A 12,407-nucleotide genomic window follows, 5' to 3' on the forward strand; every position below is an offset into this window, starting at 1 on the left:
GTGGGCGGCACGTGGAGGGAGACTGGCTGTTCCTGCCCAGCTTACGGGTCTGTGAGCAAATAAGTGTTCGTTTTTTTTTAGGCCACCAAGTTTTGGGGTAGTTTGTTAAGCCACAATGGACAACTGAAACCAGCACAAACTCTGAGCCTATCAGAGTGTTGTGTTCTAGCCCTAAACAGCATTCAAGATGTGGGAGATTCCGAAGGTACAAGTCCTCTGAAACTACTGGTCCCCAGTCCCCAAAAGTCCATTCTAATGGTCCATGAAGCAGCTAAAGGAATAACTGGGCCACATTATCCGCTCTGCTGGAAGAGTGTCAGCACCGCCTGCTGAAGGGACAGGGCGGTGAGCGTTGGCTTTTCCAAATACGATAAGGAAACATGGGTGAAGGGGTTTATTGGCTGCATGGCCCTAGGAGTTTAGATTTCTAAATTGTTGACTAGTGTGCTGTTTGCATCATCCTCTTGGGGCAAGCAAAGCTATTGTTTCAGCCCTTAAAGAACCACACCCGAGGACTGGGTATGGGGAGGGGGATATATATATATATATATATATATATATATATATATATATATATAAAATTATATACTCATCATATATTGTATGAGCAAAAGTGGGGGTCCCTGGGTGGCTCAGTCGGCTGAGCGTCCGACTTCAGCTCAGGTCATGATCTCGGGGTTCATGAGGTCAAGTCCCACATCTGGCTCACTGCGGTCAGTGTAGATAGAGTCTGTTTTGGATCCTCTGTTTCCCTCTCTCTGCTCCTCCCCTGCTCATTCTCTCTCTCTCTCTCTCTCTCTCAAAAATGAATAAACAGTAAAAAAAAAAATAAAATAAATTAAAAAAGAAAGTAAATCCTACCTCCATAAAGGCTACATCTTTCATGGGCTCCAAATGTCCTTTGGAACAAGAATGAAATCTGTATATTGTGTTCAGGTAAACTGTGTAGTTACAAGGGCAGAGGATGGCCCTAAAAAAATCTATGAAACAAAGTGCTGTACACATAGCTGTCTACTTGTCTTTAAGTTTTCTGTGGATCACATTTGAAATTTTTGAGAAGGTGCTCAGTCTACCACGGATGAGATTTTCATAGCCACCTATTCCAAATGCTGAAGGACCTTATTCCAAATGCTGAAGGAATTGCTAAATAAAGTTCTGAAAAGCAGCACGGAAGCACACACATATGTGTGTATATGTGTATATATATATATATATATATATATATATATATATGTATGTTTGTATATGTACATATAATTAAATATGTACATTCTTTTAAAAATGTTTTTAATGTTTATTTATTTTTGAGAGAGAGAGCGTGATGGGGGTGGTACAGAGAGAGGGAGACACAAAATTCGAAGCAGGCTCCAGGCTCTGAGCTGTCAGCACAGAGCCTGATGCAGGGCTTGAACTCACAAACTGTGAGATCATGACCTGAGCCGACGTTGGATGCCCAACCGATGGAGCCACCCAGGTGCCCCTGACATACGTACATTCTTTATGTTGATTCATAGATCTACTTTAAAAGTACATAATTGGAAGAGAGCCAAAGCATAAGAGACTCTTAAAAACTGAGAACAAACTGAGGGTTAATGGGGGGGTGGGAGGGTGGGGAGGGTGGGTGATGGGTATTGAGGAGGGCACCTTTTGGGATGAGCACTGGGTGTTGTATGGAAACCAATTTGACAATAAACCTCATATATTGAAAAAAAAAGAAAAAAAGAAAAGTACATAATTAAGTATATAATGATATATTTATATATAATATATACTCATACATTCTATATAATCCATATATTTAAATACATGCTTATATAAAGTACCTACCAGATATAAAGTGCATATATATATCCTTTACATATATGCACATGTATTTTTTAAAATGGAATTTAATGGATACTGATTAAATTAAATTATTTTTTATTTTTTTAATGTTTATTTTCGAGAGAGATTGGGAGACAGAGCACAAGCGAGGGAGGGACAGAGAGAGAGGGAGACACAGAATCTGAAGCAGGCTCCAGGCTCCGAGCTGTCAGTGCAGAGCCCAACACAGGGCTCAAATCCACGAACTGTGAGATCATGACCTGAGCCGCAATCAGCCGCTTAACCGACTGAGCCACCCAGGCTCCCCTGAACATATAAATATTGAAATAAAAGCTTAAAAATCAATGCCATGTCTAATTTGGCTAAGCACTAATTTCCTTATTATTTAATAATTAGCCCTGTCAAGATATCCTCTCCGAGAGCTGACGTGTGCAATTAGACCTTGCCTGGGATAGTCAGTTGTGCCAGCATCCTCGGAGAACACGGATGGCCTCATCGTGAGGGGAGCCCTGTCCTAGGTGACGAAGGAGGCAGGGAAACGAATACCCATCGGCCACTCACTAGGCCGTTATCTACTACCAGATGCGGTGCTCAGTGCCTTGCTCGCCTCGCCCCCTTCGGGCCTCCCGGGAGGGCTATGAGAAACCACGGCCCTGTTTCACAGACATCAGAGCTGAGTCTCAGAGGTGCTGGCCCAAAGGCGCACAGCTAGAAGATGGCTGGGGCGGGGCTGAGACCAACACTCGGTTACTGAACCGCCCCGCTACGCTCCTATCTTTGCCCTAGACTGCTCCCCAAAGGCTAGTGGATGAATGTGTGTGAACTGGCTGGAGCGAACTAAAGGCACTCAGTGCTTCCATAGCCTTAATTTTGGCCTTTAAGCGGGGAGACAAGCGTTGTGGGCTCTCCAAAGGAACATATGGGAAGAAACGCTTCATTGCTAAATTAGGCAACACTAATTATAAACAACTAGTGGCAGTTCCCTATAATTGTTCATGGCACCATGTCTTTCCACACCCCTGGGGCTTCACAGGCTCTGTTCCCACTGCCTCCAATGCCTTCCCCTGTCTCCTGCCTTCCTGATTGTCTCAGACAAGCGTGCCTGCTCCCCCGAAAGTCAGGAAAATCTTTTTCCAAATCCATTTTCATTTGGCCTCTTTGCTTTCTTGAGAAAGTTCAGTAGCTCCCTCTCGCTTCTAGAATAAAACATATGTCTGTCAGATGTGGAGCTATAGGGGGTGAGGAACACATATCAGCCGCTCAGTCGGCCTCCTTCTAACTGAGGCTAATGGGAGGGAGGCAGGTGGTAGAGTCACAGATGTGTTGCCAAAATGGCCCCAACCCACCACTCTTCCGAGTCCATGCCCTTGACAATGTGCTTTTCTTGCTCCTTCCATGAAGAGGTGAAGCCTGTTTCCCGCCTCCCTTGAATCTGGCTGGACTTGTGACCTGCTGTGGCCAAAACAAGGTGGTAGAAATGGGGAGCTTACCCCTCAGCTTGAGACCCTGCCTAGGTGTGTGTGGACAAGCCTGGGTAAGCCTATTAAGTGATGAAACCCATGCAGCCACGACCCCAGGTCCCCCAGCTGACGGCCACCCGTCCTCCAGACATGTGAGAGAGGGCATCCTATCAACTGGCTCCCAGCCACCCTGCAGGCTGACCGTGGATGCATGGGTGAGCCCAGCCACAAACCCGAGCCTGGTCCAGGTCAACAGAACTGCCTAGCTGACTCTACTAACTTTTGGGACGATTTGTCATGTGACATTATTTGGCGATCGATAACTCACACATAAACAAACAAGGCTACAGGGACAACCCATGCTTAACTTATGGGGGATTGGGGTTCAAAGCTGGACTCTCATGATGACTGGGGCTTCCCCAAAGAACTGCAGCGGCTGTAGAGGTATCCAAGTGAACACCTGAGGCGCGGCCCCGACCCTGGGGATCTCCAAAGAGACAGCCCAGGTACACCCCTCCTTTCCACATCGCTGGCCTTTCGCTAAAGGGATTTGGTCATCCCTCTCGCCCTCCCTAGCCAAAGTCATGTCCTTCTGTATGCACTCCGTTCAAGGCACAGTGTAGGTATACTGAGTAAAACGAATATAACAACTCTCATTTATTGATACCTACTGAGGGTTGAGCACTGTGCTGAGAGGGGTGCCTCAGCACCTCTGTTATTGTCCCCGTTTACAAAAAGAGGAATCCGAGGCACAGGGATAATAAGTCACTTTTCACGTAGGAGGCAGTAGCAGAATTCACACTCAGGTGAATGTTCCCAAACCCCTGCTCTTACCCAGAACCCTTGACTATCATCTATTCCTGACTAACAGAAAAGTGCGGACAGAAAGCGTGACAGTTAATTTTATGTGTCAACGTGGCTGGACCAAGGGGTGCTCAGATATGCGGTCAAACATTATTCTGGGTGTTTCTGTGCGGGTGTTTTAGATAACATTAACATTTTTTTTAAAGTTTATTTATTTTGAGGGGGGGGAGAGAGAGAGAGAGAAAGTGTGTGTGGGAGGGGCAGAGTGAGAGAGAGAAAAGGAGAAAGAGAAAACCCCAAGCAGGTTCTGCACTGTCAGCACAGAGCCCAACATGGGGTGCAAACTCACAAACCGTGAGATTATGACCTGAGCTGAAATCAGGAGTCAGACACTTAACCGACTGAGCCACCCAGGTGCCTCTGGATAAGATTAACATTTAAATTGGTGGACTTTGAGTAAAGCAGATTGTGCAGCACCTTAATGCAGGTGGGCCTCATCCAATCAGTTGAAGGCCTAAATAGAACAAGAAGAGTGACCTTCCTGAGCAAGAGAGAATTCTCCAGCAGACAGCCTTTGGACTTCATCTGCAACATTCCCTCTTTCTGGGTCTGCAGGAGGCTGCCTTTGGACTTGAACTGGAACATCAGCTCTCCTGGGTCTCCAGCTTGCCAGCCCGTGCTGCAGATTTTGGGTTTGCCAGTCTCCATCATTGCATGCGCCAATTTTCTATAATAAATCTCTCTCTCTCTCTCTCTCTCTCTCTCTCTCTCTCTCTCTCTCTCTCTCCATATCCTTTTTGTTCTGTTTCTCTGGAGGACCCCGACCAATACAAAAAGTAACTGAGTTTTCACTGGTTCTTTAGCTCACTCATCTGTTGGTACCACTGGCCAGGTTTTCTGGTACAACATTATCTGTTACTTTGCAACATGATTTTTGTTGCTGGCAGAAAATGCTAACTGATCACCAAGCTCATTTTCTTTTCTTTCTGGGATCCAGCTAAGCTCCATTTCCAGGTCTCCCTTGCACTGGCATGCAGCCATATGACTGGATTATGCTAACGTGATGGAGGCATACGGATGCATGCTGTGTCGGGGCATAAATACCACCCACGAGTGTCTATCTGTGCTCTTTCCCCTCTTTTAGTTTGACGTGGACAAGCATGGTAACTTTGGAAATGTGTGTCACAGATGAAAGAAGCCCACATCCCTGAATCGCTGCTTGGAGGGCAGCTGTTCCTCCAGAAGACGTGCAGGAACTGGTAGGTGAATTATAAATAACTTTTATTGTGTTAAGCCACTAAGATTTGGGGATGTATTTCTTATAGGTGCTGGAATAACCTGAACTTGTAAACTTAAAAAAAATTTATTTTTGAATGTTTATTTATTTTTGAGATGGAGAGACAGAGTGTGAGTGGGAGAGGGGCAGAGAGAGAGGGAGACACAGAATCCGAAGCGGGCTCTGGGCTCCGAGCTGTCACCATAGAGCCCGATGCGGGGCTTGAACCCATGAACCGTGAGATCATGACCTGAGCCAAAGTTGGACACTTAACTGACTGAGCCACCTGGGCGCCCCTGAACTAGTAAACTTTGATTTTAATCTTATTGAATAGTTCTACCATATTTATATTAGTAGTTGCTGCTTGATCTCTTATCTGGAAGGAGACATTCAAATAGTAAGTAACTGAAAGAAACGAATTTGAAAGATATCGTAAGGACCAAACAGATGACAACAAGGGGGACAGCAAGGATGTTGGATGACAAGCATCAGAATAAGGCCATCCTCGAAGAGCAGAAAAAAGTCTATCTTGTCTGATCTCTTATTCTCTACCCTCCTCTGAGGTTTGTGTGGTGTGTGGGAGGGCCTTTGGGCATTGGCCGATTTAATGGACCTTCTGAGGCTGGTGAGCAGAAGTGATTCTGTTAATGGCATGAGACCTGGATGACATTTTGGTGTTTCTATTTTGGCTCAGTTTATGTTTACTATTATTATTATTATTATTAAAAATTTTTTAATGTTTTATTTATTCTTGAGAGAGAGAGAGAGAGAGAGAGAGAGAGACCAAGCACTAGTGCGGGAGGGGCAGAGTGAGAGAGGGGCACAGAATCGGAAGCAGGCTCCAGGTTCTGAGCTGTCAGCACAGAGCCCAACGTGGGGCTCAAACTTATGAGCCATGAGATCATGACCTGAGCCGAAGTTGGATGCTTTACCAACTGAGCCACCCAGGTGCCCCTATTATTATTATTTTTATTTTAATGTTTATTTATTTGTGAAAGAGAGCATGGGTGGGGGAGTGGCAGAGAGAGAAGGGGATGGAGAATCCACAGCAGGCTAGGTGCTGATAGCAAAGAGCCTGATGCTGGGCTTGAACTCACAAACTGTGAGATCGTGACCTAAGCCAAAGTCAGATGCTTAACTGACTGAGCCACCCATGTACCCTGTTATTATTATTATTATTATTATTATTATTTAAAAAATACAAACAGGGGACATGGGTGGCTCAGTCAGTAAGCATCTGACTCTTGATGTCTGCTCAGGTCATGATCTCACAGTTTGTGGGATCGAGCCCCACATCAGGCTCTGTGCTGACAGTATGGAACCTGCTTGGGATTCTCTCTCTCCCTCTCTTTCTGTCTCTGCCCCCCTCTCTCTCTTTCTATCAAAATAAATAAACTTAAAAAAATACAAACAAATTCAATGAATAACATAATTGCATATGAATCTCATATGGCTACCACCCAACTCTATCAAAGCCAAATGTTTCCCATACTTCAGATTTTTTTGTGTGAGTATGCTATAGCTTATTAGATCAGCCATCTACTGATAGACATTTGGTTATTTTTATTCTTTAGTCTTGTGCATGCGTGTACAATTAATATTATGCCATATTTGATTAAGCTTTTTTTGCAAATCAGCCTAAAGAAAAATACAGATTCACCCCCCCTCAAATTGCTTAATATATCTGTACAAAAATGCTAGTATCCTAGATAACCACAATGCCATGATCACACATAATGTAACTAACAAAATGGTAGTAGTTTTTCAGAGAGAGCAGGAAGACAAAGCCCTTGCTGTGATGGTAGAATGAAAGAAGGCAGTGGCAGTGTGCAGAGAAAATAGGAAATTGATTCAAGAGACATTTTGCGAACAGGGGTGTCATTCAGCAAGATTTGGTGATATAATGAGCACTTCTAATGTTGTTCTCTTAAGATACCTTCAGTTTTCCCATGAGGGTAAATTAAATCTCGTTCAACCATGTACATACTTTCATTCTATGATAGACCATATAGTTCTTAATTTTAAAGCATATGCCTTGAGGAAAACGAACCCTTGAAGGAACACAAGGGCAGGTAGAATAAAGAACACATACCCCATTTGTCACAGAGACTCTGGTCACGGCACAAAATTAAACAGCAGAGCGAATATGTAGTACGGTTACAGTCTCTGGTCTAATCCCCATCTTCCTGAGCAAAGCAAAGTGTGGAGTTCTGTGCATGACTAATTAAGGCACCCTGGATATTCTCATGACCAAAGGAGTGTATAATTACAAGGGTGCATTCCATGTATTTTTATATAGGGATAACTATTTTTAAAAATTTTTTTTTAATATTTATTTATTTTTGAGACAGAGAGAGAGAGCATGAACAGGGGAGGGTCAGAGAAAGAGGGAGACACAGAATCTGAAACAGGCTCCAGGCTCTGAGCTGTCAGCACAGAGCCCGACGCGGGGCTTGAACCCACGGACCGCGAGATCATGACCTGAGCCGAAGTCGGACGCTTAACCGACTGAGCCACCCAGGCGCCCCAGGATAACTATTTTTTCAAGAAATAAACATTTACAGATTCACTCGAAGACCTCCCTGGGCCCATACCTCTCTTTGCTTCCTCGTAAGTGACCACTGTACCCAGGTGATCCTTGGAATCCCTGTGCATGTTTCTATACAATTACTTTATAATCAGATGTACATAAGCATATATGCCACTACTGCTTGTTTTCCAACTCAGTATACGTGTTTCCTTGTATACAATCTTCTTAAAATTTGCTTTTTGCTCTTGAATTTCTGACGTTCATTCATAGACTCTGGTGCGTTCATTTTTAGTGCTGTATAGCAGCACTGTGTGTAGTCCATTTATAGACAGGCTGCAATTTACTTGTTTGTCCTCCTAGGGACAGGCATTTGGATTGTTTGCAATTTGCTTGCTCTTACAAATAATTTGAAAGGAAACATTCTTGTGCGTTATTACCCGGTGCACGTTTGTGACCGTTCCTCTAGGATATGTATGTAAAGGTGAAAACAGGTTCTTTGAATATATATGACCTCCTGCAGAGTGGGAGAGTGCCAGCATTTAGTATCATCAAACTTGACCTTTTTTGCTTATCCAAAGGTTGTGAAATGGTATTTCATTGTTTCACTTTGCAATTTCCTCATTACTAGGAATGTTGAGCATCTTTTCATACACAAGTTAGCTCAGGTGTTCTGTTAATCATCTGCATATAACCTTGGTCCATTTTTTCTATGGAGTTATTTTTTTTCATTGACTTGTAGCTGTTCTTTTTAAAAAAAATATATATACATTTATTTATTTACTTTGAGAGAAAGAGAGAGAGAGAGCAGAGGAGGGGCAGAGAGAGAGGGAGAAAGAGAATCCCAAGCAGGCTCCGCGCTGTCAGCACAGAGCCTGACATGGGACTCAATCCCACGAACTGGGAGATCATGGCCTGAGCCAAAACCAAAAGTCAGACACTTAAGCAGCTGAGCTGCCCCGGTGCCCCTGATTCGTAGCTGTTCTTTATTGGATACTAACCCTTTTGTTTCGTAGAACTTGTTGCACATAAGCTCCTGGTCTGTGGCTTGTCTTTTAACTTTGTTTATTGTGATTTTGAACCAAAATGTTTAATTTTAACTTAGCTTTCTCAATATTTTCCTTTTCCTTGTGGCCTAGTGTCTTGTTTAAGGAAGCCACTCCTATTCCAGGGTCATAAGGACATTTTCTTACAGTTTACTTCTAAAAGATTTATATACATTTAGGTCTTCATTTCCCTAGAATCTGTTTATGCTCTGTGCGTGATACCTATTTTCCCATATGAATAACTAGCACCATTTATCGAATATCACTACATCATCCTTTTTCCATTGTGTTTATTGCCATCTTGGCCATATTAAGATTCTTTTATGTGGTGGTCTGCCTCTGGGTTTTCTATCCTGTTTCTTTGATCTTTTTTTCACTCCGTGTGCTAACGCCGTTCTCTCACAATTATGATGGTTTTGTAATGTTTGATATGTGGCAGGTAGAATTTCCCCACCTTGCTGTCGTGGTTCATCTTCCCCTTTTATGTCTTCTTCATTTTCATTCTCCTCCTCCTCCTCCTCTTTCTTTGTCTTCTTATTGTATTCATGACCCTTTGCTGTACCATATCAATTTTAGGATCAGATTTTCTAGTTTCACAGAAAAATACTATTGAGACTTTAGTTGAAATTGCATTGAATTAACTTCATATCTTTATATGGTTCCATCCTCCCATCTGTGAACTTAGTAGGCAACGCCATTCATTCAGGACTTCTATGTCTTTTCTAAATTTTATAATTTTCTCCTTAATGTTCTCATGTATCTTTCCTTAGATTTACAATGATTTCATTGGCTATGAGATGTGGCATGGTGTCAGATAAAAGAGAGATAGGCAGAATTCTTATTTCATCCAGCATTAAAGAGAGTGCCATCAAAGTTTCAGCATTAAGAATAATGTTTGTAGGGGCGCCTGGGTGGCTCAGGAGGTTATGCCTCTGACTTCGGCTCAGGTCATGATCTCACGGTTCGTGAGTTCAAGCCCCACATTGGGCTGTCTGCTGTCAGCACAGAGCTTGCTTTGGATCCTCTGTCTCCCTCTCTCTCTGCCCCTCCCCACCTCACACACACGTTCTCTCTCTCTCAAAAATAAATAGCATTGTATGTCAACTCTACTCCCCCAGCCGTCCAGAAGAAGCACGTTTGCTGTAGATTTTTAATAAACGGTGTTTATCTTCAATTCAATAATTATCTCTTCAACTGCACCCAGGCTAGATGTTATCACATTCGTTGAGACTTCATTCCAAGTGCAATTGGTTCCTTTTTTATATTCATGTTTATTTTTGCTTGTGTTTCCCCATCATTTATTTTTCTTTTTAAATGGATGTTATCCATGCATTTATCCCTCGAAGCAAACATAACATAACTTGCTTTATTGTCTTTTTCAAGTCTTTCCATAAAACTAATTTCACCTGGTATAAATTCATGTCCTGATTTTTAAATTGTGTTTGATGTGTTTTTTTCCAGATATTTTGGAATGTTAGTTTGTAGGCTTAGTTTGAGTTGCAGGGTATTTTTTCCTTTTCTTCCTCTCTTCCTTTGGGCTCTTTCCTCGTTATTGTTCCCTTGGTTGCTTTAATGGGCTCCTTAGCTCTATATCCCACAACCAAGTCTTATAATGATGTTTTAGGGCTCTGGATTCACAGAGATACTGGAGATATGGGGAATTCATTCAGCAAGCCAGTGAGAAACTTGGCCAGGTTCATGGACATGAGGCTGTCTTTGCCTTCCAGACTCCAGTCTCCCTAGGTCTATACAGATTCTTACATAAACAGAGCTCTATATGGCTAGCTACGGTCTGTTCAGCCATGTCTTTGGAAAAAGAAGCTTTCATGTCACATGAAATGCAGAGATCAGCCATGTTTCCTGGCTCATATCCAAAGGTCTCTACAGGGTAAGACTTTGGAGTAAGCCCAAAGGTTTGGATAGGTAAGCATGTAGAGCTGCTTCTGGGGAAAACCTTGGGTCTGCTTACAATCATCTAGTACTTTCTGGAGAAGTGAAGAGGCATTCCATCTTTCTGATGCTAGATGCTAGGCTCTTCAATTTTCCCCACAGATCAATCTTGTTTCATGCATTTAAGCTATCTCCGGATATAACTCTTCTTTTAAATCAGCACTGCAGAAACAGAGACACCAGACTCTCTCCAGAAAGTTTAACCTTGAGCTACTGTTGTCTCATGTCAAAGGCTCAGATGAGAGAATGAAGGGCTAAGAAAGATGGGTGAAGTGTTGGGTCATCCATTAACTCCTTTGGAAGAAACTCCCCTCGTTTTGTATCTAGTTGGGGAATCTTTGACTTAGCTCCTATAGACACCCCTTCACTGCATTTCACAATTAATATTTGCTGCCATTTAGGAAATGCCTACCACGTGTCATGCTCTGAACCAAGTATGTGTCTCTAGTCCCTTATACAAACTTCCATGGTGGAGTTTCAGGCCCAGTTTACAGATAGGGGGAACTGATTCAGGGATCACTTAATCTATGCCAAGCAATTAACATGACACTACATTTGTCCATCATAATCTGCTGTGTTTTTCTCCCATAAGGAAAGAATTATTGCCACCTGAGTACCATAGAATCTATATGGCATGCATAACATTCGTTTCCAAAGTAGAAATAACAATACCAACATACAGATTTCTTCTATGATCTATATAATTCTCTCCATAACCCCCAAATCTGTGTTATGTCTATTTCTTTTAGCTGAGGGGAAAAATTTAAATAATGAAGACTTGCCTAATCCAGGTAAGGGACCAGAAATGTTTTAAAAAAACTTTGTGGGGGTGCCTGGGTGGCTCAGTCGATTAAGCGTTGGACTCTTGATTTTGGCTCAGGTCACGATCTCATGATTTGTGAGATTGAGCCCCATATGGGGCTGTGAGCTGTCAAACATGGAGCCTGCTTGGGATTCTCTCCCTCTCTCTCTGCCCCTTCCCAACTTGTGCGCAGGTGCGCCCACGCTCTCTCTCAAAAATAAATAAACTTTAAAAAACAAGTATATGGTATTTCTCCGATGGCTCAGTATAGCTCACAAAGTTAAACTGTGTTGGATTTCACTGTGTTCTGATTTGGATAGAGAGACAGTTGATTACAAGCAGCCACATTTGAACTAATATGGGCTTATGAGGTTTTCTCAAAGCTCACATGAGAGAAAAAGTTAGATTAGGTCTTTGAAAGCAGTTTAAATTTTATTATCCAGGAGGTGATTTCAGAATTAGTTCATAAAGACAGACGGGAAAGATGTTCATGCATTTCTAAACCATTAAATGTCACCAGGGTAAAGTATTGGTTTCCATCAACGGGCAAATAACCAACCGGAGATGGCCGTTTTTCTCACATGTTCATTTTTGGCCTGTCACATAGAGTTCTTCAAAATAAAATATGACTTTTAATAAGAAAAAAAGTTAATCACTAAAGATCTTTCTTTTTTTTTTTTAATGTTTCTTTATTTTTGAGACAGAGAGAGACAGAGTG

The 12,407-nt window shown here is 42.6% G+C and overlaps 1 protein-coding gene across 1 annotated transcript in view; it reads right to left on the reverse strand.

Moving 5' to 3' along the window:
• The window catches only part of PCSK2 (proprotein convertase subtilisin/kexin type 2), a 281,924-nt gene that overhangs the window by 64,467 nt on the left and 205,050 nt on the right, over window positions 1-12,407 (reverse strand). The window lies entirely within an intron of this gene.

The sequence above is a fragment of the Panthera onca genome, chromosome A3 (genome assembly GCF_046562875.1).
Source record: "Panthera onca isolate mPanOnc1 chromosome A3, mPanOnc1 haplotype 2, whole genome shotgun sequence".
Lineage (NCBI taxonomy): Eukaryota > Metazoa > Chordata > Mammalia > Carnivora > Felidae > Panthera > Panthera onca.